At 39.5% G+C, this 18,728-nt stretch overlaps 1 protein-coding gene across 2 annotated transcripts in view; it reads right to left on the bottom strand.

The window, feature by feature from the left end:
- The window catches only part of PRDM1 (PR/SET domain 1), an 89,319-nt gene that overhangs the window by 33,231 nt on the left and 37,360 nt on the right, over positions 1-18,728 (bottom strand). The window contains exon 1 of one of the 2 annotated variants that reach the window (XM_035109309.3): positions 666-775. The exons of the other annotated variant lie outside the window; for it this stretch is intronic. The gene's annotated coding sequence lies outside the window, so the exon portion shown is untranslated. Of the gene's footprint in view, positions 1-665; positions 776-18,728 lie in introns of those variants that run through there. 2 annotated transcript variants of the gene reach the window in all.

Raw genomic sequence — 18,728 nt, 5'->3', positions numbered from 1 at the left:
TTCAGTATCTCCAGCTAGCCAGGAGAAGAATCACTCACATAACTCACTGCCCGTGCCACCCAAACACTCATTTGTCACAGAACAGTAGCATTTTTCTTTTGTGTACAACGGGAGTGTTGTTTAATGCATAGCACTGAAAGGTTTTTAGTAGCACACACACACAAAAAGTGTGGTTAAACAAGGCAAGATGCAAATTCCTACCATTTTAATCTCAAAGCAATAAAACCTCAGGTCATAAACACATGAGATAACACCTACTAAAACTTCCATCTATGTTTTGCACTTTTGTTTACCGAAGTAAACTGATGTTATAGGAGGGAGACCAAATAAGAGGAATGCAATGCAGTGCTATAAGTGCTAGGAACTGGGACTGTACCCAAACAAAACAGAAAACTTTTCTTTTTTTAAATGCCGGGCCTTTTCTTTGCAAAGACATTTGTTTTGAACAGTTGCATGTAATTTCCGTTATGAAATAGAGTTATGAAAACAGACAAACGCATGTTGTCAAAGCTAACTGGAGTGCAGACACAAGAGGTTTTCTTTAAAACTAAAGTTTAAAAAAACATAGCAAAAGGTATACTGTAAGACAATTAAAATACACGTGAAAAACGACAGTCAGTTAATACATAAATATTAATCTAATGCAGTATATTCTTTAGCAGTACCTTTGAATAGCCATGTATGACAGGTTTCCAATCTTCGTTCATGCATCCCAGGGTTTTAGTCCATATATTTGTCTTCTGTCACTCACTCACTCACTCACTCATTCACACACCATGCATACACATGCACACATTAACACGCAGGACGCATGCTCTCTACCTCTCACACTGAGACACTCCTCTAACCCTGTCTGGAGCCGAGCCTTGGATTTTAGAATTTCCTCCTGTGAGAAGATTTTTCCCCACCCCTTTCCTTCTACTCCACCCCATTCAGTAATTAGGCTTAACAAGAGCAATTAACAAAATAAACTCTGCTTAGGCTGGTGGTCTGATAATTCTGATTACCAAGACCTTTGGGAAATAATCAAAAATATTTAAACAGATACTTTCACAGGGGCTTTAAAAACCCACCTTTTCTGCCACAGCTTATTGCAATTATTTGCAGTTTGGTTGGAGATCGGATAGCATGATCTCATTCTGGTTGCTTCAGTATGTTATATTTTACTGAATTTTAATGAAAAGTTGCAATAGTTTAATAACATCAGATAATTTAATAATGCAAAATAAATAATGGGTTGAGATAATAAAAATGTTTTAAATTGTATTTATTGTATTTTATTGTTTGCGTTTTGATATACCCCTGTAAACCACCTTGGGAAGTGTTTTATTTTTGAAAGGGAGAACATGCATTTGACAAATAACTTAAGGAAGGTACCAGCACAAACTTTGTCTGGTTTCATTTTTGCATTATATAATAATATGACATTAAAACACACGAGTGATTTTTTAAAAAAATCTTTCATTTATTAATTAATGTAAAAAGACACTCAAGTACAAATATCATGAAACAGTATCCTTAATAAATATACTGTGTTCCTACACAGATTCAGTGCCTTTCCTACCTAATATAGACATTTTTCAAGTTACCTGAGATGTACATTGATTGAATAAAATATGGGCTTTGCTTTCATCCCTAACTTTTGGATTGGATTCAGGACTAATGGGAATTGTTTCAAAACCAAAAACCAAATATCAATGGATTTAGCTCACTGATAGAAATGTCAGTAAACTATCAGCTGTTTATGGCAACATTCTGTTTCTGTGTAATACAGTTCACCTAAAATGTAAAGACCCCAATCCAGAGGACTACTGCAACAGCTGAAAGTTGTGTGCTGTGTACTGTCACACTTGCACATATATATATACCGTAACATTCATCTGATCACAGCAACCCCATTTATCCTAAAATGTTCAGAGATTTGTGTTAAAAGGTGCTGGTGTTGTATATCTACAATTTGCAACAGTTCCCTCTTGTCGTTAAGTGATATTTATATTAGTAGAAATAAATACAGTGGTGCCTCGCTAGACGAATTTAATTCGTTCCACGGGTCTTTTCTTATAACGAAAAAATCCGTCTAGCGAGTCCCATAGGAATGCATTGAATTTTTTCCGAATTGTTTTTTGCCCATAGGAACGCATTAATTGAATTTCAATGCATTCCTATGGGAAACCGCGATTCGCTAGACGAAAACGCATTCGTCTAGCGAGGCAACCTCCACTCGAAAAATCCTTTCGTTAAGCGGAAATTTCGTTAAGCAGGGCGTTCGTTAAGCGAGGCACCACTGTAATACGTTGCTCGTATACAAACCATATGCACTGTTTTCTGATCACTTGTTGGGAGAAAAATGGGAATGTGCAAGTAGAATACTAAATTTCCTTAAGTGGGAAACAGCAGTGGGGAACATGTGTCTCTCCAGATGTTGCTGGACTCGTGTCAGTCCCAGTGAGCATGGCCAATGGTCAGGGATGATGGGAGTTGTAGTCTACCAACATCTGCAGGCATAGGAGCCAACTCTGAGGGGCAGAGGTCCCTTCATCCCCCCCATACAATATTTTAGCTTCTTCCCCAAACTTGATGGGCATTGCCCATAAAATGGTGTCTGTGTGTGCTGCATTTTATGATTGTGCAGGGCAGGTAGGGTTGCCAGACTCAATGGAGGACAGGACTTCTGTGCCTTTAATTGCCCTGCTCTCTTTTGAGTCTGGAAACCTTAAAGAGAAACCAGCAGAACCTTTGCTTGGAAATTAAACAAAGGGTCTGCTGGTTTCTCTTTAAGGTTTCCAGACTCAAAAGAGAGCAAGGCAATTAAAGGCACAGAAGTCCTGTCCTCTATTGAGTCTGGCAACCCTAAGGGCAGGGCTTACCTGCCCCCCCAATATTTTATTTATATTGGCACCCACATCTGAAGGGCCACAGGTTCCCCATCCTGTTTTAAAAAGATACTGGCCTCGTCAAACCGGCCATCTCAGGGAAGGTGAGGTGTTTGAATTGCAGTGATGAGCCTGCAGCTTTCCGCTTTACTCAAACAGCTTTGGAGTGAGGACAAAGAAGGTAAGGCACTTTCCCCCGAAGAGCTGGAGTGCTACTACTGTATAAGAAGGTGAAGGGCAAAGCCATCTCATGTCCAAAGAATTTAACTACAGTATTATTTTTCTATTTCTACCCTGCCTCTCCATCCAATAGCACGAAGCATGAAGGCTTTAAACAACAAGCTGACATATGTCCCTATATCAGAGGCGTAGTTGGGGGGGCAGGAGGGGCAGGGAGCACTGGACGCCACAAGGTGGGGGGTGGCACTTACTGCAGGGCCTACAGCACGCCCAAGCCAAGTGTCTCTCCTGGAAGTGACGCAGTGGCTTGGGCGCCTGCAGGCTCCGCACTGCCTGAAATGGCAGCGTGGGGCTTGCTTCTGCCCGCTGCCTCCCCCACAGCCACCCGACAGGCTGTAGCGTGCCCTGCCCCAGCTTGCCCTGCCCAGTGGGCAGCTTGCCTCACCCCCATGGATGGCTCTCTCCAGCACAATGCGAATGTGTCACCCTGGGTGCCTGAATAGCTAGCTATGCCGCTGCTTATATCTATACTGTTGACTGCTTCATAAGGCAGAATGGTTATATACAAAATTAAATTAAATTAATAAAATCTGTAGGGTAAGTCCGACTAACTTAACTCAGAGCAGTTCCTTATTAACTCCCTCAGGAATACACACGTCTATACCAACACCACACAGACACAATATCCTCCAACCTAATTAAAATAAAATAATTTAATAAAAATAAATTTTATGGCAAGCATTTTATATTGTGCAATTGTATATTAGTGTATGCTGCATATTCTGAAATAATGTTGTTATGAATACGAATAAATTTTTCAAAATTCCCTATATGAAAAGGACGGTGCACCATAATATTCTTACTTGCACCTTCCCACAAGCCAGACAATTGGTAGCAAGTAAGTCTGGAGCTAGAATTAGTTGCATAGAACAGCCACAAACCTGAAGAATTCCCTACCACAGTCCACTTCAGTCATTCAAGTAGGCTAAATTATTCAATGGGGTTATAGCCTTTGATGATACAAAAGCTTCTTTAAACCAAAAATAAAAAAGACTGGAAATGTGTGGGAAGTCTTTAAAAACCGACACTATCATGTAAACCACACATGATTACACTGGCTGATTTTGTGATGCCTGAAAGGGCATGCCTGCTCCTCAGCTGAGCCAAGCTTACAAAAGTTTCCCAAGTTCTGAAGGTAAAGCCTTGAGGAAGAAACACTCTGTCCTCATATATTTTATTTTATTTGCTGTATTAACCATGCACTGGATTGTTTCTGGGCTTCTGCACTTACATCGTAACACACAGAAGTGTTTTGGACTACAGCTCCTCAGAGATCGCTATCATGCACAGCATTTTTCCTACATGGATCTACCGGTAGATTATGGGAGAGGAGGAAAGCAGATACATCACATGTTTGCTCCTCCTCTGCACATATGTATATATGGACGCCATCACTTATAAAAGGGTTAGGATATTTCAAGGAGAAGTTGCAATGCCTGGCCACTAGCATATAAGCTGAGAAAGATGCCTCACTTCTCTGTCTCTTGCCTTGCTCTCCCCACCAGGAAAAATGACAAGCTGAATAGCATTATTGATCAGCACAAAAAAATAGGGTTTTTTTGCTGCCAGATTGGAAAAAAATCTGGCATTAGCACCCCATTCCTAAACTTTCAACCGTGGTAGAATATCACATACACAAACCATAGAACAGGAACAGAATGCCCCTCCCGCCCCCTGCATTCAGAAACTGTTTTTGAAATTTGCTTATGCAGCAAAAGTAGTGGGAGGGTGGAAAAGCAGCTGCTTCTGAGAAGGCGCAATTAAAAACTCTGCAGCAGCCATGCAGAAATGTTTGCAGATTTTGGCAGATATCTTTTGCTGTTACACTAGGGGTAAATGAAACATGTAAGTGTTCAAAATGCAAACAATGGAATGTTGAATCAAGGCAAGACATACACTGTGGAGCTGGCAGTAAGTTCAAAAAGACTGGACTGACCATGCTGATGTAATGCATGACAAAGAGGTTTAAGGGCCAGCTGAAATACTCTGGCCTACATGTTAAGCTGTCAGGAAATGCAGGGCTGCCATACTTCTGAATTTTCCAGGACATGGGATTTCAAAGGCAGAATTGATGTCTGGGGGGCGTTTCTGAAATGCAGCGCTAGGAAATGACACAACAGCAGTGGCTTCATAACACTAAGGCTTGTACTACTGAAATAGGAATGTTAAGATTTAGCCTGCCACAGAAAACTGAGTCTTCATTGGCATGATGCAACCCTCGGCCAATAATGCGAGATGAGCGCGCAACCCCAGAGTCGGTCACAACTGGACCTAATGGTCAGGGGTCCCTTTACCTTTACCTATCCAAACCCTATAAATGATTTTTTAATTTCATTAATTAAAAGTCATTAAATACACGATGCATGTCACTTTAGGATTTATTCATTGAAACAGAAATACAAAAAACCTACTCTTTTAGGTTTATTGTTAAACAGAACAACAATTATTATATGATCTTTTTAAAACTTCTATTATTTGCTAGTTTCAGGAAATGGTCGGTGGGCATGGGTTATCCAGAAGGATTCGACAGCATTTAGGAGAAGCTGACCACGCTTTCAATTACATTATTCTTGTCAATTAGTCTTAAAGAAAATAACACTTCTATTAATCATTTCAATTAACGGCAAGCACCGCATGACACCAGCACCACGGCCCATATGCTGCGCTCCAATCACCCAAATATTAAAGCCTTTTTAATTGATTTATCTAAAGAACATTCAATAGACTCAAGGTGGCAGCCAGCCAGGAAATCCCGAAAGAAGATGACAAAAAGGTGGGGGTGCTAAACCCGTTTCCCAATTTGTTTTTCCTCTTTCTCCAGGGTTCACTGTTAATCCAATCACAGCCCATAAAGCTCGCCTTTTAATAAAATAAATAAATAAATAAATAAATAGATAGATAGATAAAGGGGCACACATGTTGGCTCATCATCTGCTTGGAGAAGCCCCCCTTCTCCCACAGTTAGCCATCCAGTTAAGAGAGGGCTGCTACGTACAACAGCACATTTTTATCCAGCAGAAATATTTAGCTTGGCTACCCGCCAAGGAATGCTGGAAGAATAGAATGAATTAGGGGATTTACCTTCCACGTGCTTCGCACGCGTCACTGAAGAGCTTGCTTCTTTTCTTTCTCCCCACCCCACCCCTCCCCGCCCCTCTTTCCTTTATCAAATATCTCCTACAGTACAAAAAGTACAGCCTGAAATAGGAGCCGACACGTTACCAAGTTTTGTCACAGTGGCACTATTCTGTGCAAGGTAGACATTTCCCTTTACTGTCGAAATAAAACCTTTGCACCTAGAAAAGCTTCATGTGAGAAAACTTCATGTGAGAGGTTTCTTCTTCTTTCTTTTTTTAAGGGACCGTTCACTTTATGCAAAGATTCTTTTCACAGAAGAGCTGGTGATTTGAAAACATATTCCCACTAGACATTAATATACTAAACTTAGCTTTGTTGATATAAACAAGGCGGATTGTTCTGTCCTGTGACTGCAGGGTGTTTATATGGGCTTTCCTTTGTTTTTCTTATGACATTTCCTAGCTTCTTGACTGGCCTGGTTTTATTTGTATTGGCAAGTAAGAAGGAAAGAGTTAATATTTTTTTAAAAGGCAGTTGGGGAAGCACCCTGTATCGCCACTGACTGAGCTCTTAATGTGAGAAGCTAGGATGATGTTTTAATAGTTCAACAGATGGTGCTACTACGGTATACATATTGTACAGAGATAAAGGAAGTCTTCTCCAGCATTAAATAGGGGAGCTTCTAACCAGCTGCAATTCCATACTGTGCATGCATACGGTATACTATATGTCTTTCCTGAGTTTATACTTTATATCTCCAGGATGCTTTTTAAGTTAAATGAAGAGGTACAGTATGCTTCTTTCAGTTAAGTGAAGGAAGTGTACATAACATAGTCAACGAGCAAGCTATTTTAGTGGAATTGGTAGCATTCTGTAATAATGCATATAATTTCAAGATACCACTCAGCACGTTAAGCTCATCTGCACTGCAGTCACTAAAGTGCTGGGGGTAAATGGGGAAGGATGGCAAAATGCAGGACTCAGGTAGGCATGCATGATCCACTGTTCTCCCCTTCCTTCTTGAAATACTATCCTTTTGATCAGCAGTGAATGGTGGGGAGAGGAAATTATTGTAAATGTCGGCGGTTTCACTGTCTTCTGATTGCACCTCTGTATCAAGACCAGCATTATCTGCCATCTTACTCAACTATGCAATAGGTCAAATCAAAATAGGTAAGCACATGTTTTCCCAGTAATTATCATTTCCTAGCAAATACTGCAATTCTGGTGCACAAAGGAGCCATATCGTGGATGTTTCTCATATAACCTAGGTCAGCCTTCCCCAGCCAGATGCTTTGGACTACAACTCCAATGAGCTCCAGCAAGTAGGGCTTTTGCTGGCTAGGGCTGATGGAAATGGTCATCTAAAGGATCTAGGAGGGCACCAAGTTGGAGAAGGCTGGCCTGGATCTTCCAGTGTTAACTGAATGTCACAGGATGGGCACAAACTGTTGCATTTCTCACACTATTCTGATTATGCTAAAATAAAATTTGCTTTGGATTGATTAAAACTGCACTTTATATTTCCAATATATCTTGCTTATATTCTGCGTGCACAAAAATACTAATGGAGGGGTGTTACAAGGGCAAAATGAAGCATTCAGGCCTCTCTGTCAGGCCATACCCACTCTCCAACTGTTGCTTCTCCCCATCAGTCCTGCTTTTCTTCTGTCTTGAGAATTTATGCTTGACTCAAATGTGTCCCTGAACTCTGATACTGTTTCTTCCTTGCCTATTCGGACATGTGAGTGTGTGAGAAACAATCCTACTGTGCAAACGTAAAATTAACACTCATGGCTTTGCCTACTTTTGCCTCTGGCCCCACACAGCACTAGCATGAGGCTCCTAGAAGGTTGCCTAGAAGGGAATGTGGCCCTCAGGCTACAATATGTTCCCTGTCCTTGTGCTAATGGCAGATACGAGACATCCAAGACACTACCATTTGTCACCTGTTGCCTTATCCGCCATCATGCACTATAGGCAGGGACAGTAATCCTGCAGGTTTTAATTTCGGACATGGAATATTTCAGTTCTGCTAGTATAGACAATTACTCTGAACCCATTTTCTGTCCGATTCTGACTTTCTTTTGGGGCAAAATTATCAGCGATTGGATGTGTGAAATCTAGCTACAGGATTGAGGACTGTCACCCATTTATTATTGATTCACCTCGTACTTGTGACTTGCCACAATACAATCAAATTCGCAGTAATATAATTATTTCTATATTTACAGTCTGATAGACAAAACTGATAATTTTCTCCAACCCCAAAAGGCAGTTAAGGTAAAAATAAAATAAAATACAATTCTGCTGACACACACATTTGGAATGATACTTCAGTGAGATTAAATAATTACTGAATCCCTGTTTTTGTGTTTTATGTTTAATATCTTTGCAATTAATTGATCCCCACCCCACCCCCATGATTCTGAAAATTCAGGGCTGCACTCAACCTTCTGTGGCATCAGCATCTGTTGCAGATAATCCATCAATGGTTTTGAAATTGCCAAATGAAAAAACAAGAAGCCCAAACTGTTAGCATTCTACTATTCAGACTGGTGATTTTCTTTTCTTTTTAAATGCGGTTAGAAAACTGAATTAGTGCAATGGTCATTAAATTTTAAGAGAAGGCGCCACCACTGAGGATGTGTTCTCTTGTAAACAAATAAGCAAATAAGCTTTAACCTGGCCCTGACCCAATAAATATTTATGTGATATATAGCCTTGCAAATATGGCATAGTGGAACTTTGCCCACCACAGTATTATGTTCTTGATACTAACCTTGTGCCCAAATCAATCAGTGTTTTTAACTGGCAAATTTCCATCTGTTTTGCATCTGAAACGATTACAAATCAGAGTGTTTAGGGTTGTACTGGCATCCAAATACTTCCACAGCAGGGTTTATTTAACCTAGAGTTGAGATAAATATGTAGCGTAAGGCAAGTTCTACCAAATTTGCTATATTTAAATACAGTGTTTGAAATATGTATATGGACTTCTTTCTTTTAGCAGCAAACAAAATTTGCAAGTGAAAGAAAGTGCACACGTCTTTTTCTGAAGCAGCAGATTTATCAGTGATTGGATGTTTGAACCCTTGGCAGGTGAGTTTTAATAATATGAGTTTTAAAAACATGTAAGTTGTTGAATCACAATGCAGTAAATTGTCCTTCCACAAACCTTCCTTCTTCATTAAAATCTTATTTGCTTGGTAATCTCCTTTGATCGCTAAAGTTATAAGAATCCCCCTCTTTTGCTTTTGATACTATCAGTGTAGCTTTTGACCAGAGAGCGTGATGAATTAAATGTATGACAGATATGACAGGTGAGGAGTGCTTGGAGGGGGCTTAAACAGCAGGGATAAGACAAAGCCCCCATTTAAGAACAAAACCTCCACCCGATGACTAGCCCATTAATGACCAATCACAGAATCACTCTATTTGCCCTGTTGGGCGAGGAGCAAGCCGATACTACAGACAAAGCTTTGTTAGCCACAGGGCAGTTGTTCAATCAGGCCACACAGCCAACTAATTGAAAAGTCCGTTCCCTGTTCCTGCTTCCTTGGTATTTGATACACTGGACTTTTATAGGTAAAACTGCTCTCTTCCTATAATGTTATATCAAGTCATTCACCGCAAATTTACAGCTGGACTAAATGGTATTACAGTTTATAAACCTGAAAATCTATCTGCAGGGAATCCAGCTAAGCCTCAGAGAGAAACAAGTCCAGCATTACAAATCCAAGGAATTTTGGAAGTCAATCCATTAGGATTATTGGGGGGCCAGGCCTTTGATTTTGGAAGTCATGGTCTCAAAACTACAAAAATAATGAACTCTTACAATCTCTCTTTATTATAACCTCTTTTTGAAGGCTTATTGTTTCATTTTTACACACACACACACACACACACACACACACACACACACAACATTTGCAATAATATTTGGAAGAGATTATTGGGCAGGAGGCCCAACAAAAATATTTGTTTTCCTGAGGTTTGTAATCACATGCTCTTTAAAGAACCAATTTTAATAACTATTAGTACTCAATATAAAAATCAGATCACAAATATTTAGCAAATGGGCATATTATTCATCACTCTGGGATCATCTTAGAAATCTCACTGCTCCCCCTTTAAGTATTCAATATGTATCAGAGATATACAGCATCATAAATAAACTGAACATTCAATACCCCAAGAGGATTAAACCAGAAAATGTGCTACAGAAATTTGGTAAGGCCTAGAGCACATGGGGAAAGAAGCCTCTGTTGGTATTGCATTTATAGTATTTGTCTGTTAATAGGAGGAAGTTTTAAGCTGTAATTCTTTTCTGACGTGTTAAATACTACAATTATATTTTCAATAAAGCCAAATGCCAGAAGAAAAAAATAGATAAATGGGCACTGTTGAAAATATAAAGTTTATCTTAATTTCAGGTTTATAAATGAGGATAAGAACAATACCTGTTCATCATTAGGTTTAGCTATAAAATGATGATGATGATGATGATGATGATGATAATAATGATCTATATTTACTTATATATAATCCTGGCTTTGGTAAAGTCACACACTTTTCATTTTCACTATGAGAAAAAAAGAATGGATAAAAAAAATACTTTTTCACTCAGAAAAAGTGGTGACAAGGAAATGCAAATCTGAGCAAAGCAGTTATCTTTTTATGTAACAATTACCTCTCATAAAAATGGGACTATTATGCTGTCAAGTCAGTTATAATGGCTGATTAAAGCATTTCCAATTTGAAATAATATAATGTGATATAATATAATGGTAGTAGACTGAAAGGCAGAAGGTATATTTTTTAAAAGTTCTATAATATTTTTCAATGCAGATTTATTCTGCATTGAGCAGTACATGTTAATTGTTGTTGATACTGAAAGCCAAAGATATATAAACAAGGTCCCCCTCTATCTTTTAAAGAGGCTTGCTGTGTGCAGTTGTTTCCCCATACATGTTGCTTCAGCAGCAAACATAAAAGTTAACATTTAAAGAAACCATTCTATGATAATACCCTTTCACATATACAGTAGCTAGGCAGTGCTTCCCCCCCCCCCGGGGGTACGCAGGGGTATGCACACCCCTAAACATTTTGTGAATCTAAGTGTGGCCTCATTGAGGGGCAGTATTTCAATATGCGTAGGAAAATGAGAGTACCCCTAAACATTTTTTTTTATTTAGAAAAGAGCACTGCAGCTAGGAATGATGCTCTCAGTATTACAGATGTACAGTAAAGGCAATTTCCTAATTCAAGCCGCTTGTCTCTTGTGATCTCTGCATCTCTAGTTTAGATTTCTAGTCAGAAATGTGAAGTAGTGTCATATCCAAAATGCAGGCTCAAAGTCCTCGCTGTTCCACCTCCAAAAGCTGTCAATAGGTCTGGACTATGTCTGTCCACAGCCTTGCATTCAGAGACCATCTGACAGAAGGGCAAGGAAGACATCCAGGAAAACTGCTTTCAGACCTTATCTGAGCAACAATACTTAACTTTCACCACCTGGACATGGCTTCCGGAGAGAAAACAATCACACGTATTGTCTCCTCCTGGACAATAACCCCTAAACCAGCCTCCAGTCGATGCCAAATGTTTCTTGGTTTTTATTATTTAAAAAAAAACCTTATTTTTAGTCATGACAGTATCTCTGGTCTTTCATCTCCCAGCCCCTGCCCTCAGTAACACAAACCAGTCCGTCATTTGTATTTTGCAATATTAGAAATGTGGGCTTCATAGTTATTAATTGAAATCCCATGAAAATAGGACGAGGTGCAGCGCCTGCTCTGAAGTGTCCATCAAGCTCGCTACCTCTGCCGAGCTCGTGGCTATCTGGAAAGCAGCCCTGGCGCCACTGCCCCCGTCCGCTATCTCCTCTGCCCACCCGCCCACCTGACCAGACTTGCTCTGGTGGCCCCTTTTGACACCTGGCATCAGCAGTCCCTGCACCCAAGCCATGCCCCTATTAACTGAAATCAAGTTATTGTACCTAAATTCAAGATACTGTGGAAAATTAAGGGACTTTTTTTTTAACCCACTTGACAGACCACACAGTTGATATAATAGCATATAATTTCTTTCTAGCAAGAACAATGATATATTTGTTTCTAGCAAAAGGAGGGAGGGGAAGCAATTGTTGCAAATGCCCTCCTTTCTCCTGTAGCTGTCATGGACTCGCTGGATGTGGAGGGGGGCACCAGCTGGGCAGCCCCCCCCAGGTGAAGGTGTCTCAGAGCCAGGGGAGTTGTGTGGTCAGAGGGAGAAGACTGGGAGGAGGAGGTGTTGGAAGCTGAAGGCGCAACAGGATTTAGTGAGTAGGAAGAGGCTGGGGCAGAGAGCAGTCCAGATTCAAGCCATTTGTATTCTGTATATACCTACACCAGTATTTTAATTCAATCTGAGATTAACTGAATGGATGTATATATTATTGAAATATGTGCTCTACTTTGTAGTAAGTATGTTTAGAGTGCTGGCAGAAAACTAGATTTTAACTGAGCTTCCTTCATTGCTATTTGGTCTGAAGTGTACCAATGATCTCTCCCACTTGGAAGTTGAAGACAGGTCCTCCTTTACCTGGTAAGGGCATTTTAGCTTTAACCAAACCAACTAATTTTACAAAAATAACATGATATGTACAAATAGGTTTGTTCCCTAGAGCTTACGGCTTCCCTCCTATCAAAGATATTGAGTTCAATTTACAATGACCTCTGAATGACCTATAGACAAAGTTTTAAAGGTCTTTGCCTCAGCTACCATCAGGAAGCGGCCCTCTGGAAATGCCTTTTGAAAAACACACACCACAAAGAGCAGTAACAGCTGAAGTGACCCAGGAGTCAATTCTTGATGCCTGTACAGGAGAATCCCCTTCACCCTTTTGGCGTTTCATCCATCTTCATTTGCTTTTACTTTTTGTCATTTCCTATTGACTTGCAAAACGAAAGACAAAGGAATCTATTGTTATTATTCTACCTCTTACTTTTACAGCAAATAGCTACTTCCCCCAGTGGTACACAGTGTGCATTTTGCTGTATTCTATTATTCTGACAGTGTCCCTGTTTCGAAGATTCGTGGGGCTGGAATAGGTCTCATAGGTCATTTAGTCCAACCACCTATTTAGTGCAGGAAATTCATAGGTACATCATCCTCAACAGACAGCTGTCCATCCATGGGGCGATTTATAAGGTTGTGGGTTCAAGCCCCATGTGGGGCAAAAGATTCCTACCACTGCAGAGGGTTGGACTAGATAACGCTTGTGGTCCCTTCCAACTCTACAATTCTGTGATTTCTACTTCCAACACAAATAGCAATTGTCAGGCAGGTTCAACTTACATGTATTGCGAAGTTCACATACAGCAAGCAAGATCTGTATTATTAAAAATAAACTAGATTTGCATGAAGGTAGCCATTGCAATGCTAGTGAAATGTGAATGTTGGCAGCCAGGCTTAGGTTGTATTGTGCTGAGGACAAATTTTGGGGCTGGCCTTGATTCCTCAGGAGTGGTCTGGAGTTACTGAGGGGGCTCAATTGTCAAAATAATCATGCAACATTGTAGCTTTTGCAGGTCAAAGCAGTGAAGTGTAGGTGAACAGGTTTATTTATAGTATGTGAGATTATTAAGTATACATCAGCCATGTATAACATTTGAAGCACACCGTATAACAACATTGAGTTGTCTTTTTAAAAATTGTTTTAAATACACATATATGCATACACACATATATATACAGAGACTATGCAAAGTTAGGGAAGGGTGGTGGTGGTGGTGGTGGTGGTGTGTGTGTGTGTGTGTGTGTGTGTGTGTGTGTGTGTGAAATAGAGATCCTAAAAGCAATCTCATTGGATCTGGAATACTTGGGGACCCCTGGACATAATGAAGTCTTTCAGCAACAGCAGTTCAGCGGTGTAACCACTTCAAGGAAATTTAAATGTTAGCCCTGTTTCATTTTCTGAGCCAGGTAGACTAACTCGCAGTACGAGTGGGAGGACTCCATGGTTTTCCTCCTTCTCTGAGGATCAACAACAGATTGGCCTGCATAGGAAGTCAGGATATTTAGGGGGCCTTTGTTAATACCACTGTTGCAGATGTTTAATTATGTTTTGGCCTAGCTCAGTCCATAACTTGTCTCATGTCTTCGTTCTAGGGTGGGTGCCCATAGCAATTGATGTCTTATTATACATCTTTGACTAAGTAGTGAAAATTATAGAGGGCTTCTCAAAAGCAAACCCTGCATAATTATAAAGTAAATAAACTGCATATTCTTAGTATCAAGATAATCTTTAAGCAATTTCTCACACTCCTAAATGCATTCCTCTTATGTAAAACAGATGTATGTCTTTGGGGTAGGCTTTGTGTTTCATTCATGTACTGTGAAAGTTCCTTGTAATTAAAGGAGGAAATACAAATTTCCTTGTCTAGTTCTAAGGATAAATTCTTGAGATGTGGATGCTTGCGGGAGCAGGGTGAGAGAACACATGGGAAATTGAGGGACGTCTCTCTCTCCCCCCCCACCCCCACCCAAAAAGGAAAAACTGGAAAATGTTTGAAATTTTTTCACAAAGAAAACCCAAAGTCTTATTTTTATTCTCTTTCCAAATGATAAGTGAAAACATTTTATTTCAAATATTATGATAACTCCAAGTCTATTTATTTTCTTGGCCTGATTTTCTAGGGCTGGACAGACCAGACAAACATGGTCTATTCAGTTTTGACAGCTCCAATGCGAATGTAAAAGGCGAAACATTTCAGACTTCTGCATGGTTATTCAGATTCAGTGTCTACTGAATAGGCAAGAAGAAACCAATTTCCACACCTGTCAAAAATAGATTAATATCCTTGCTAATTGCACTTTAGGAATGGTCAATTAGTTCTAGTTAAACAGCTTTTGAAGGAGGGAGGGAGAAAGTAGGCTGGCATTGCTACCAGCACACATTGTTATATTGAATAGACCTGTGCTAGAAGCGACGTGTGCCTCTGACATTTCATTGGAGCTCCTGCTGTACAACACAGCAATAATGCCATTCTCCTACCTACGAGTCCATTTTAACGATGATTAGGACAGGAATGGTTACAAATCTTATATAAAGGAAAAACACAGTGGCACAGTGGGAGTTTTAGACTACCCTTCAGATGTCACCTCTATGTCAAGAAAGACAGAAAGAAAAATGACAAGCTTTTTTAAAAGTAAAAGGAAAGTTTTTTTGCAGCAACATATATCTTATAATATTTATGTATTTCCCACTGAGGGGGAAAGCCAGCAATTCTTCTGAATTTGAAAAACAGGATTATACGAAATCCTGACCTTGACTACTGACAACTTAAGTATCCATACTACCTACGGAAAATCTAAAAAATAAAAGTCAGGGCCAAGGGTTATTCTCATGATAAGTTAGTAAACATAGCAGGAAGGTTAGTTAATAAACACCAACTAAACCCTTCAATTACAGCAATAAATTGTTCAAATTGGTTAAATGTCCACAGTTTTTGCCCTCAAACCCTATGGTGAGCTGTTTAATCAGCAAACTGTTGCATCACTCAACAAACAGATATTGGCAGTCTCTGGGAGACACAAAGCAGCCCCTTAAGAATTAGTCCTTGATTGGCCAGCACACTTAGTTTCCTCAAAACTTGAAACTGAAAAAAGCTTTTAACTAAAAATAAATGTGAATAACAAGTTCCTTCTAACAATATAACATTTTTCTGCAGAAGCCACATGTGTTTTATATTCTGACATAATGTTTTTCACGTGGGCTGCCTCATGTATATTCTGTTATGGAAAATCCTACCACTGGGATCAGTTCAGTAACAGAGCTATACTGACCTTGGACACCTATATGTAAAAAAAACACAGGCTATGTATTTTGTAATAATAAAGAAGATAAAGAAAGAAGGGCAAATCTTTTTTATTCCTTCTATTACTTTCATTTTTAAATTACTTGCTTCAGAGAGGCTCATGCTAACACCAGGATGTTCAGGGTCTTTGAATGCTGCACATTATAATGGTAGCTGATGGCCTACGTACCGTAGTTTGCACTTAACACCAAACCACGGTTAACATTAACCACAGCTAAAGCTGATCATGAGCCATAGCGAAAGCTAAGGTGTCTAGCGGATGATCAATTAAACCTTAGTTATTATGTCACAGAATACAGTAGTTAAGAGCATCAGTGAAAGCACCCAAGCCCAGAGGGAAGTTGGATTTGATTTTTTTATTTTTTTTATTTTTGCCATTTTTCATTTGCAGCTATGTAGCTTTTGGGTGATGATGTCTCTTTAAACATAGCTATGTAGGTCCTGGTTCACTAGTAATACTAAGCTATGGTTAGCGTTAACTAAGATTTATAAACCAACTGCAAATGTTGGTTAATGAGTGACCATTATTCATAGTAACCATAAGTAATCTGCTGGGCTGGGTTCACACATAAATCTAAGCCATAATGTTAAGCTATGGTTTAATGAACCATGGTTTAGCATTATGTGCTAACCAGGCCAATGTGCTTGTTGAAACTCTCCTATTCAGTTTTAGGTACTGCAACGAAGCCCCTGTCCTGTCATGAATCTAACAACTTGGCAGCATGGCCCCTGGCCTTCTATTCTGCAGACTCTTTAAACACGCACTTCATAACCTTTGTACTCCAGACAGTCTTTGGCATTAATACTCTAGGTATGAGAGTTTGAGATTTCATGTGTACTTTCCCCCCAGGCAAACCATTGTAAATATTTGGAAGTACACTGAAACTGATAAAATTGTCATAAAAGTGTTAGAAAAGTAACTTTTCACCCCAAATGATTTTCATGGAGAGTCTAAACTTTGTTCTTTGCAATCAAAAGCAAATGATGGAGACAAAAAGTTTTTTAAAAAATCTTACTGGGTATGCTCAAAAGAGATATTTGGATCCTGCCTTAAGTGATTTTGAAATTTATTATTATTATTATCTACTCTTAAATTTGTTGAGTACTGCAACACACTAATCATTTTAGATAGGAGGATCATTAATTATATTTTATCTTTTATTTCAATTGCTTGATGCTACTTACCATGCTTTGTAAGCCCATTTTAAATATGAAAGGATTATAGAAAAGTAGAGTGTAACTTAAATGAAGAAATAAGAATTAACAATCCTATCATTTATAACAAGTAATAGCATCAGGTTGAACCCCCTTTACAAGCTGTTGACCACTATTAAAAGCCTGTTTTCAAAGTATGTCTACTCAAGGAGTACATGAAAACACATCTGAATATGGGAAGTTGTCACTCCCCAAGGAGTACATACCTAAACTTTGGGTGCTACCACTTCAAAGGTCTTATCTCTCACCCATTTGTTGAATCTTTGGTGAGGACTGTTTGGTGAGAAAGCAGCTCCTGATGTATCTTGGTCCTAGATGCATAGCTGCCAAGTTATCCCTTTTTTACAGGGATTTTCCCTTATGCTGAATAGGCTTCCTCGCAAGAAAAGGGAAAACTTGGCAGCTATGCCTAGATGTTAAGGCCTTTGGAGGTTAAACACCATGCTTCAAATTGGGCTCTGATACAAACAGACAACCAATTCAGTTACTACAAGTTGGGCACTTTATGTTCCAGTTGATAGGCTTCGAGTCAACACTCTGGCAGCTGTTCCACAACTCCCTGTCATCTACAGTGGTCTGGTTCACATATCACAGGAAAGCAGAGTTTTAAACAAACTGGCTTGATGTGAAAATGCAGCATGCTAGTGCATGCTTTTGGAAAGTTCCCATGGTCTTCCTTTCCTCCTCCTCCTCCTCCTCCTCCTCCTCCTCCTCCTCCTCCTCCTCCTCCTCCTCCTCCTCCTCCTCCTCCTCCTTCTTCTGTTGCTGCTGCTGCTGCTGCTGCTGTGTTGTGTAGTTTAAACCTGGGCTCATGGTTTGTTTCCGCCAAAAGAACCCATGATAGCAACCAAGGTTTATTTTCAGGAAACAAAATACAAGCCTGCTTTTAGACAACACAAGCACATTTGAGCTGCATGCTGCAACACACTGTTCATTCACATCTTCTATAGTCTCAAATTTATACCAGCAGTGAAAAAGTTATAAACGGTTCCAGACTAAACTACTGCTTCATGAAAACAGTGAAGGGAGGCCACGTTCTCTCAAACTGTTCTTTTGCTCTGTCGTCTTTCTTCCTAATCATACCACCTCTGTAAGCTCAGTAAGCGAGTAAGGCACAGTGGAAATATACCATATTTTATTGAACTACTCCTGCCTGCTTGGTTGGAATTATTTGAGTATGCAATTTGGTTAGTACTGGCTTCATTCAGTCAGCAGATTTTCCACTAAATTATAATGTTTCAAATCATCATATTAACATTCCCCCCTCAAAACGTCTGATTTTCCCACAGGTCCACTATACATGTATCTAATACACTTTGCTTGCCCCACATTTCCAGCAAACATTAGATAATCTTTTGATAGACAAAGATGAGTCAAGTACCAGCAGTGCAACATCTTTTAAAAAATTACTAGAAAATGGAAAGTGTGATTCTTAATTTTTTTTAAAAAAAACCAACAACAC

This window comes from Zootoca vivipara, chromosome 3 (genome assembly GCF_965207765.1).
Source record: "Zootoca vivipara chromosome 3, rZooViv2.hap1.1, whole genome shotgun sequence".
Lineage (NCBI taxonomy): Eukaryota > Metazoa > Chordata > Lepidosauria > Squamata > Lacertidae > Zootoca > Zootoca vivipara.
This window is presented reverse-complemented; position numbering and strand designations above follow the sequence as displayed.